This window comes from Suricata suricatta, chromosome 12 (assembly GCF_006229205.1).
Source record: "Suricata suricatta isolate VVHF042 chromosome 12, meerkat_22Aug2017_6uvM2_HiC, whole genome shotgun sequence".
Taxonomy (NCBI): Eukaryota; Metazoa; Chordata; class Mammalia; order Carnivora; family Herpestidae; genus Suricata; species Suricata suricatta.
The window spans coordinates 420,968-431,704 of NC_043711.1; positions in this window are offsets into that span (position 1 = coordinate 420,968).

Below are 10,737 nucleotides of genomic sequence, written 5' to 3' on the forward strand. Positions count from 1 at the left end.
GGCGCGGCCGGGGCAGGGCCGGACGCCAGGCGCAGGGCATGCGCCCCCGGAGCGGGCCCTGCGCGGTGAGGCGTGGGGGTGGGGGGGAGGCTGGCCTTTTAAGTCGCGGGTTCCTGTCCCGGGTGGGCGCAGTGCGCCCGGGAAGCCAGTGAGGGGGTCTCCAAAGTTGGGCAGGGACAAGGGTGGGGGGGCTCAGGACCGGGAAGGCGACACCGGTGGGTCCGAGTTGGGGTGGTTTTCTCTGCGACGCCCCTCGGAGACCTCACCCCCCCCAACCACCACCACAGTGCGCGAGGGCCATCGGGGGTCCCGAGTGAGCGCCGCCCCCTACCCCCCCAGCGGAAGGAAATGGTCTCTAGGCGCGCGCGCGGGGGGCTACGCTCCGTGTTCGTATCTCATTTTTTCTCCCCGGAATCGGGTGCTTTATTCCTGACCCCCGAGCGGAGTGAAAGAGCCGCGTGGGGAGGGCAGTTCCCTGGCGACCCTCCGCAGCTTGGAGGGCTTGCTTATAAAGTGTGGGCTCCAGAGCCGAAGGGGACCCTTGGAGGAGGTCCCCCTTCCCCATGCCCGCGCCCGGGCGTGGGTTCGGCCGGGCGGCCAGCGCTCTGGCGGGGATCCTCGGGAAAAGCCCCCCCTCGCGGTCAGTGCCCCCCCAGACACAAAAGCGGGCGCAGGAAGCGCGGGGAGCGCGCGTTTGTCAACTCCAACGTTCGGCGTCCGACCCCAGGCGGCGGATTTGTCAATAATCTTCCGTTTTTAGTCGCCCGGGCCGGAGGGGTTGGGCTGCCCCCCCCCCCCATGCAAATCGGTCGCTTTCCAAGAAGCCTTTGAAATCCGGACTGGGGTTTTTGTCGTCTTATTTCTTCTTTCTTCGGTTTTTCTTTTCTCACTTCCTCCGGGCCGCCCCCCTCCCGACTCTTCCAGCCCCCTCCCCAGCTTTCTGCCCCCCCCCCCCCCCCCCCCCCCCCCCCCCCCCCCCCCCCCCCCCCCCCCCCCCCCCCCCCCCCCCCGCCTGGTCCCCGCCTGGGAATGCCTCTCCCTTAGGGTTGTCATAAAGTGGGGGGTAGGGGCGGAGGACAAAGGGCTCTTGGGGGAGGGGTCTGGAGGGGGTGGGCGTCGCCAGCTTAGGGTTAATGGCGGCCATGGGGGCCCCTGGCCCGGCCCAAGGGAGCTCTGGGGTTCCCACCTGCCCCCTCCACCAGCCCCAACGTGGAGGCCTGCCCTGCTCCCCTCCCCCACGAGGCGACCCGGAAGGGTCATTAAACCCAGCAGGCCTGGAGGTGGGAGGCTGGGGGGGGGAGTGGCTTCCTCTGGCCTCTTCCTTCTGCCCCCCAAAGAGGAGGGGGGTGTTGCCTGGAGCGTTTCCGTGGGGAGGGGGGGGCTTGTCTTGAAGTTGTCAAATGTGGGGGAGGGGCAGTGGACCAGGCTAGACACTGGGTATGAAATGTCCCCTCAGCACTTCTTAGGGCTGGTGGGGGGGGTCACCTCCAGTCCTAGGAGGGGAGGGATGGAGAGGGGGGGGCTGGGTGCTGCCTCACCGCCTCTGAGGACGGCGGTGTTGGTCACCCTCCAGCGCTGTGGCCTCTGAGAGTCTTTGTGCTGAGACTCTTGTCCCTGCTGGATACCAAGGTCCTTCCTTCAGGGACATGACCCTCTCCCATTTCCCACAGGGGCCACCCACTGCCCCCACCCACTGCCCTTTCACCCAACCAGATGGAAGCCGCAGGGGGTCTGGGGAGAAAGCAGAGGGCCATTGGGTCCCCGTGACTCTGCAGGGCCCCTCCCTGACTGGGTGTGCTGGGGGGGGTCTACACTGCAGGACTCTCCTGTGTGGGGTCAGGCTCTGCATAGCAGGTCGCCATAGGAGTTGGGAGGGTGGCCAGCCTGGTGAGTGAGCGTCAGCTAGCTAGGTACCAGGGGCCTCTGCCCACTGGCCCCTCCCGGTGTGTGGGTCCCGGTCTGCCCCCGGAGTGGCTTAGGGGTTCATTTGCTGGCTGAGGGGCAGCCTCCTGCCCCCTCCCCCCATCTCCCGTCCCCCTTCCCCACAATGTGCCATCTGTGTTGTCACCACTGGGCCTGTTGGCTTCTGCCCGGGTTTGTTTTACTGGCCGGCTGGGCGGGTGGGGGTGTGGCCTGGGCTTGGGTCGGGGCTGGGGGAGGACCTGTGTCCTTCCGTCCTGTCCTGAGACCTTGGCAGTTAGGGTTGGTGGTGGTCTGAGGAGAGCCCAGGCTGGGGTCCTGGGGTGTTGGCCCCATTTGGGGTCCTGAAGGGCAGGAGGATTGGGGTGGTGAGGGAGGCTCTGATGTCACCCAGATCCTGGTTCAAATCCCAGCCTGGCCAGGAGCGTGCCGCGTGTTCGGGAATGGGGTGTCTCGTGTAAAATGGGGACCATCCAGTGCCTCCTCCCCTAACATGGACGTGGTGCTTGCTGCATGCCTGCCTTTACTGCCACAGACTTCCTCCCTCCCTGCTCAAGCACAGAGCTGGGCGTTGTCAGGACACCATCTTGCAGATGGGGAAACTGAGGCTCAGAGAGGTTAAGGTTCAGGAACGAGACGGGCGCGTGGGGAAGGTGAACTCGGGACCTGTATGCAGGAGGCCCTTAGCCTGGGTCAGCCATGGTCTGGGTTAGCCGTGGGGAGTGTGTGTGCCGCGGTGGGGGCTGGGAGGGGGCTGGGGCCATTTGGACGGGGCCACACCAACAGGGGTTTGAGCAGCACCTGGAGCTTGGAACCAGAACCTGGAACCTCTGGACTCTGGTGCCCGGTGGTTGGCTGTGGCCAATCAGAGGCTGGGAATGCCCAGTCTCCCTGCTGTGTTTATGAAGCAATAATCCGAGGTCTTCCCCATGAAGTGGGGTCAGTAACTGCATGTTTCTTTGTGGCCCAGAGTGGTGGGGGCCACCTTCAGACCCTTGGAAGTTCAGTGCAGGGTGACCTCGCTTCCCAGCCTGCTAGACAGTGGTGGGAGGGGAAGCAGGCAGATGGGGAGAGCGAGCACCATCTACCACCTCCAGGGAGGCCTCCAGGTTTGCACCCTGGTGGGTATGGTTGGGAGAGATTTTCCCAGAGGCCGCTGTGGTCTGACCTCAATGCGGGGAATGGGGCCGAGGAGCCCGGGAGTGTGGTCTGATGGTCTCTCTTGTGCCCCCAGGTCTCTGCAAACCCGTGAATGAGCCAAACACCAGCTGCTGTTACCCGGTGCCTGGCGTGAGGAGGAGGCACCACTGGCATGCCCTCAGCTTGAGCACGGCGGCCCCCGCCCCCACCCCCCCGCCACCCTGCACTGTCCCGGCTCCCCTGAGGCCCCCACACTGCAGTGCGGCCAGGCCCCCTCCCCGCAGGGGCCGCCCCTGCCGCCCACGTCTGGTGCCCGGGGCGGCCCGGCCCGCAGGGCCATGAAGCTGCAGGCTGTGATGGAGACGCTCCTGCAGCGGCAGCAGCGGTTACGCCAGGAGCTGGAGGCCCGGCCGCCCGCACCGCCCGCCGGCCCCCCGGCCCTGGCCAGGGCCGCCCCGGATGAGGACAGAGAGCCAGAGAAGGCCCGGATGCAGCGGGCCCAGATGGCTGCACTGGCAGCCATGCGGGCCGCAGCCGCCGGCCTGGGACACCCGCCCAGCCCCCACGGCTCTGAGGATGGGCCCCCCGGCTCGGAGGACGAAGACGCGGCCCGGGAAGGGCCACCAGGCTCGCCTGCCGCCCCGGGCCAAGGCAGGGAGGCACCGGGACCTGCCGAAGGCGACGGGCACTTGGAGGACATTGGCTCCGATGGTGACCTGTGAGTTGGGGTCCTGTGGGCTAGCGAACCAGGCCGCTCTGGGCCCTGGGGACACAGCTGTATGGGTGGGGCGAGACCCTGTCCTACTGACGGCCGAGATCAGTGCTGTCCCTTAAACCTTCTGGAAGATGGTAGACACGTACCATCCAGGTTAGGAGTCACCATTCAAATGGTGGGGGATCTGAGTTTAAGAGGACTGAGCCCATGTGGCCAGGGGCCCCGTGCCTCGTGGGGATACAGCAGGTTCAGTGGCCCTGGGGTGGGGGGGGAGACCTGCACAGAGCGGGTTGTAGATGCATCCCGCCAGGATCGTGTGCAGGTCCCCAGGGGGACCGTCCTGGGAAGAGGCAGGGTGACCGTGGGTTGCGGCGAGGAGTACCAAGATGAAGGACGGGCTGGGAGCAGCAGGCCTGGCGGAAGGAAGAGCCTGAGCAAAGGCCCTGAGGCAGGAGCTGGCTGGGCCACCAAGGAAGCCTGAGCAGCCCAGCGCAGGGGGGTTGGCAGGGGGGGCCCTGTGCTGCGGGAAACCAGACCTCGCAGACTATGGCCCATGCCCCCCACAGCACCTGCAGCCACTCTCCTGTGCAGAGAGGGAAACCGAGGCTCTGGCGAGGAGCAGACCCTGCCCCAGGCCCGCGGCGAGCCGCCACCATCTCCCCTGACCTGTGTCCTCTGTCTGCCCCAGGAAGCCGAAGTGGGAGGAGGAGGAGGAGGAGGAGCTGGAGGAAGACCTGGATGAGGAGGAGGACGAGGAGGACGAGGAGGACGAGGAGGACGAGGAGGAGGAGGCAGACTACGGGGATGAAGAGGGGCTGGGGCCCCCCGGCGCCTCCGGCCTGGGCCCCGCGCCTCTCGTCCCCCGCAGGGCCCCGCCCTCCCAGGCTTTCCGGGGGGACAGCGGGCCCCGGGGGCTTGGCGGCCAGGAGCGCCCCGGCGCCGGCCTGGCCCACACTGGAGGGGCCGCCCACGGGGCGCCCCAGCTGCAGCCGCCGGACCACGGGGACTGGACGTACGAGGAGCAGTTCAAGCAGGTGGGCCGCGCCTCGTGGTGGGGCCTCGGGGCGCCAGCATCCTGCCATGGGTGGGGCCGGCCGGCGTGGGGGAGGGGGAGAGGTGCGGGGGCCGCACGGTGACGGTGTGTGTGCCAGGAGGACCCGCAGAGAGACAGCCAGGACAGGGGCCCCGGGCTGAGGGCACCCGCCCGGCGGAGACCACCCAACCAGACCAGGCTTGCCCTGGGCCCGGCGTTCCGTGTCAGTCCGGGCGGGGAGACGTGCAGGCAGAGAGGTGGGGGCTTGGGGATGCGGGCCGTGGGGGCCTTGTTGGTCGGCGTGGAGTCTGGCGTGTTGAGGCCACAGCGGTTGGTGGAGCCGGGGGCGGCCACGTTGGTGTAGACGGCAGAGCAGCAGCTCCCTGGGGCTCCAGAGGGGCGGGGAGGAAGCAGGGCCGTCCCGGTGCCTTCCCTGCGGGCGGCCAGGGCAGAGGAAGTGGCCGGGCGGGGGACCCTTTGAAGTTGGGCCGAGCTGGGCCGGGCAGATGGAAACCAGATGGCGTCCGGCCGGGCTCGCATTCCAGTCCGTGGCCAGCTGGGCCCTGCCCCGACCTCCAGGAGTGGCCGGCAGGGGACCTGGCTTCCCCAGCCCAGGGCCTGAGCCTCGTATGGCTCCACTGGACAGGCCAGCACGTGAGAGCCGGGAGGTGGCTGTGTGTGGCCTCCCAGAATCGGCCGTGGGGGCCTCTTGGCGGGAGGTGGCCACTGTGTGGGACCTCTGGAGGAATGGACCGGGCCTGGGCCTGCCCCCTGCTTCAGTGTCTCTCCCCTTTGGAAGGAGACACCAACGGTCCAGATCCCTGCCCATCCCATTTTGCAGATGGGAAAACTGAGCCACAGCATTGCTCTTACCATCCTGTGGGTTCAAAGTAACACAAACAGGCATAGCATAGGCAAGCTACACTTACTTGTACTTGTTTGTGGAGTATTTACAGGCAGCTCCAGGCTCGGGGGCTGGAGAGTTGGACAGATGCCCCCTGCATTATAAGGTCGTGGCCGGGCCCAAAGGGAAAAACAAAGCCACACAGTCCTTGTAAGGTCAGAGTTTGACAGGACGCCCCAGCTCAGTGGCCTCAGCCTGGCCCCCAACAGTGACTGGAGGCAGTCAGACCCCAGAGCCTCTGGGTCTGTCGGGAACAAAGGGCTGCCACGGGAGCCCCTCCCACTTGTCCAGGATGCGATGGTGGGATTTCAGGTGCCCCGGGGTGGGGGAACTGAAGCCAGAGGGGGCCAGGGAACCCCATATCACGTGCACGGGGTCTGGATCACACTGAGCCGCTGCCGGCACACAGCTCTCTGTTGTGGCGTGGAGGTCCGTGTATAAGTGAAGGCCAGGAATGCTGAGGCGGCCGGGGGCACGTGTGGTCTGGCATGTTCGGCTGGTGGAGGCCTGCGTGGGAGAGGCCTCTGGGGCCGTGCCGTGAGGGCCAAGCCTTGCAAGAGTCAGGCGCACACGCACGAGGGACGGTGCACCTGGCGGAGAAAATGGCTTGAGCAAAGGCCCTGAGGCGGGACCTAGACTGACTTGTGTGTGGAGGCCAGATGCTGCCAGGTAGGCCCCGCAGGAGATGGGATCGGGTCCCGAGGCTGTGGGGGCCGAGGGAGGTTGTGGGCAGGCCGGGGGCCTCCTTCCCACCCATGTGTGGCAGGGCCAGCTGGCTGAGCATCTGTGTCACCATTGTCGGTCCTATCCTGGGCCATGTTGACTCTGGCGCCTGCCCCACAGCCTTCCTGGCACGTGGCAGTTGGGCCGGCCCGCCGCCCACTTGGCACCGTCTCTGCCTCTTCCTCCCCAGTCTTGGCAGGGCCTGGGCTGACTTCCCCTACGAAGCCTCGGCAGCCTTGAAGTTCCGCTGGCGGCTGCAGGTCCCAGGGTGGCCAGGCCGGGGAGGGACCCGGAGCCGCAGGTTTGTGGCCACGGAACCTTCCCTTGAATCACTGGGGCCTCCCCGCTGCAGAGCCCTGGGGACACGCAGGGACGGAACCCACACGTCTGGAGCCCGTGGCCAGGATCGGGTGTTATGGCAGTGATTAGGGTCATAGCCTCCTGGCATCGCACGTGGCATCCTGGTGACATCCTGGTGGCTTCCTGTCCCCAACACACCCATGCCTGGGCTCTAGAAATTGGCGTTGCCAGATTTTAAACCACTTTTTTTTTAAACCCCGCCCCCCGGCAAACCTCCCCTCCCCCCACAGGCTTTTAACTTCAGATCTTAAGAATCAGGGTGTCTGGTCTCTGCTCTTCACATGTGGAGGCTGTTTTCAACAGCTTTATTGATAGCGGACTCATAGCACGTGATTCACCCCAAGTATGCGGGTCAGTGGCACGTAGTGTGTTCATAAAGTTATGCGGCCATCACCTGTCTATTCTAGAACATTTTGGTGACCTCAAAAATGAACTTTTGTAAACGGACCTTTTAGCTCTTACGCGCCCAGCCCCAGCCCCATGAGCCCCCTCCCGTCCGTGGACGAGCCTGTTCCGGACGGTCCCGGACGTGGACTCCCACCCCGCGTGGCCTCTCGTGTCCGGTTCCCTCCCGGAGCGTCGTGTGTTCGGGTCCGTCCGCGGGGCGGCGGGTGCGGGCGTCTCGCTCCTGCTCGCGGCCGAGGGGCGTGCGCATGCGCGGTGGGCACAGTCATCCGTGCGGGGCGCGGTGGGCGCGGTGTGTGCGCACGCCCCTGTGGACGGACGCTCGGGCCGCTCCCAGCTTGGGCGTTTGTGAGTCGTGCTGCTGTGAGCACGTGCGCACGTTTTGCGTGGACTTGTGTTTTCAGCCCTCGTGGGCACAACCCCAGGAGTGGGATCGCCGGGTCAGGTGGTAACTCTGACCTTTGAGGACACGCTGACCGCTTCCGCAAAGCGGCTGCCGCGTTCTCCTCCCTGCGGCTGCACGAGACTCCGGCCTCCCCACGTCCTCACCAGCACCTGCGGTCCCCTGTCACCATGACTTTGGCGCCCAGGTCAAGGTGGGGTGAGGTCTTGCTGGGGTTTTGGTTGGTGTTAAACGGGGTATCTTCTCCTTGCTGTTCAAGGTAATGTCTCTCCGCTACATACCTTGTACACAGAGGGTGACACCTTTTAGTTGACACTTGTCACCTAACTTGTCACCATGCAGGAAGCAGATGGAGCTTCTCACGGGGGTTCCCCGCGCACACCCTGGACCCGCAGGTGAGGGCAGCTGAGTGCTGCTCCCGTTGTGCTGATGGAGCCTGCCACGGGGTGGCTGCGTCGACCACCCACAGTGACACAGAGGAGGTGTCATCGCGGGGACTCGGGCTCAGGGCGCATTGGAGGAGTGGGCAGACCAGTGGGGGGCCCCCAGGCCTCTGTGCCCTTTGTCTGCAGTGGAGGCGATAGGTCCAGGAACTCAGAACAGGTGGCAGGACCCGAGTCCTGCACACACACGGGCACTTAGGCGGGAAGACACACATCTGCGTTTTTAAGTTCAGGTTTGATTCCAGAAGCAACACCTGACCCTGTTCTCATAGGAGGAGAAATGGAATCTGGTGGCCGTCCTCGGGCCATGCATGCCTAGAAGTGTGTCCCGTGAGGTGTCCGAGCATGATCTCTCGGAACCACCAGGCGGGTCACCGCTCCCTGTCCTCACTCAGTGTCTCTGCATCAGCACAAGTGCTCCCTGTCCCTGGCTTCTCTTGAGCTGCTATGGTTTCCTCGTGGGGCTGGCCATGATGGGCGTCTGCTTCCCTGTCGTAAATGATGCTCGTGTGAACATCTCTGGGCTTGGGGGTGGGGGGGGGAGTTGGGGGGGGATTTGGGGAGGAGCTGACAGATTTTCTTGGTCTTGCCTGGGAGCCCCCCAGGCCGCAGGGAGCCCTTAGGGATCGGGGCTGGGCCAGGGGAAGGTTGAGGGGAAGGCTGCCCAGAGGCTTTGGGGCTGGGGCTTTGCAGGAGACGTAAGAGTTTGCCAGATGGACAGAGAAGGGGAGAGTGAGCGACGGAGGCTGGAGCATCTGGCAGGAGGAGTGGGGGTGAGCAGATGTCAGGGAAGATGAAAGGTGGGCGCAAGGGAGCCTTGGCGGGGTTGGGGCTGGGGAAGTGAGCGTGGCGGGGGAGGGGGCCCCTCTGGGGCCTGTGATCCCAGCAGGACTGGAAGAGGCTTGGTGTGCAGGGCTAGGGGCCAAGGCTGAGAGCGTTCCTGGTGGAGGAGGGTGTCCTGAGCAGAGGGCACAGCCTGGGCAAAGGTTTAGAGGTCAGACACGAGGTCCTGAACCTGGCGACGTCCATCTGCTGTGCTTGGAACAGAGTGGGCAGTGGGCCAGGCCCTGTGTGTCCTGGGGGCCGGCTCTGATGTGGGGCATCTTCCTGTGGCGACAGGCGCCCAGGGCTGTGCGGTGGGGGGGTGTCGGGAAGCCCCTGGGAACTCAGCCCACCCCGCCTGGGGCAGCGCCTGCCTCATCAAAGCTGCTGTGGCTGCTGGCACGGAGCCAGTGGGCCGTGGCGGGCACGGGAAGGGTGCCCGCCCGCCAGCCCCTGGCACTGTGCCCCTGCCCGTGCCAGCCCTGGGAACCGCACTGACTCAGCCGGAAGAACCTTATCTGGCCCCTGCGCCGTCACCAGCCGCCCAGTCACCGCCGTGGGGTCACGGCCGCCGGGGCCTGGCCCCACGCCCACCGCCGGCTCCCCACCCCTGGTGGCTGCTGCCAAGCTCCCGGCCCGCCCCACGCTTTCTAATAACACACGCAGCCGCTGCAGGGAGCGGTGCCCAGCGGGCAGAGTGTCCACGTTCTGCGTCCAGTCAGGGGCTGGGCACGGGTGAGCCCCGCGGGGTGCGGCCCACTGACGTGGGTGTGCGTGTGAGTCTGTACGTGGGGGTGTGGGTGTGGGCGGCAGGCACTGGGTTCCCCGGAGCTGGGGGGCGGGGGGGCCGTCTCCAAGGGCCCTGTGTTTGCTGGGGTCTGTGTTCACCGGAGCCAGGGGTCTGGGAGCATCTTGAGACCCTCCGGGTGTCTGTAACGCACGCGTGTGCCGATGTCATGGCTTCCCTGCGTGTGTCTGCCGGGACATCCTGGGGCCACCAGAACTCACCTGCGGCATCTTTCATCTGTCGCCTTGCTGGCATGTTCGTGCGTCGCTTGCCTGGCGTGATTGTGCACATCCGCATGGATGGACGTGGATGTGCCGCTGTGTCCTGGGTCTGGACGTGCTTGTGGAAGACTGGGCCCAGAGCACATTCCAGAGCGCGTGGGGCCCAGGCTTTGTGTGTCCCCCAGATACGTGTGTGACGGGGCGACAGTCCCCTGTGGCTGCTCGTGAACACAGGGAGCTGCAGGCCCGCGTGCGCTAGTGTGAGCCCTGTGTGCCGCCCCCCCTCCCCTGTCCCATGGGATCACCTTGGCCTGTGAAGCATAGGGTCAACCTGCAACCCATTAACCATTAGCCAGAAAGTCACGTCTTCCGGTCAGTGGTGGCTTGAGCTGACCCTGGGCACAGCTCAGCCTGTGGACCTGCCGGCTGCCTGCTCGTGCCCCCCAGGGAGCCCGGAGGTGTGAACAGGCAGGGCCTGGGGGCGGGGGAGGGGGCCCCTGCCAAGTTCACTTCCTTCTTCTCCTCCACGCTGTGGGATGTTGGGCTGGGGACGCGCTCTCTCTGACCCAGAGGGGCTGTCGGGGCTGCTGGATGGGGCTCTGCCCTGTCTGTGCCTCAGGTTCCCTGCCTCTCTGTCTCTACGCTTCCTTGTCCCAGGGCCGGCCCGCCCTGTTTGCAGCCATGGCCCTGCTGGATGAGGCGGGGGAGCGGCTGGGGGTGCAGGCTGGTGGGTGGGCGCGCCCAGAGGGCGGGGCACGGACCGCCCCTTCTCCGCTGGCCAGGCTGCACGCGGCTGAGGACAATTGGGGGGTCAGAGGGTTAAACGGTAACCAGTCTGCCTATTGAAGGCCCCAGCGCAGG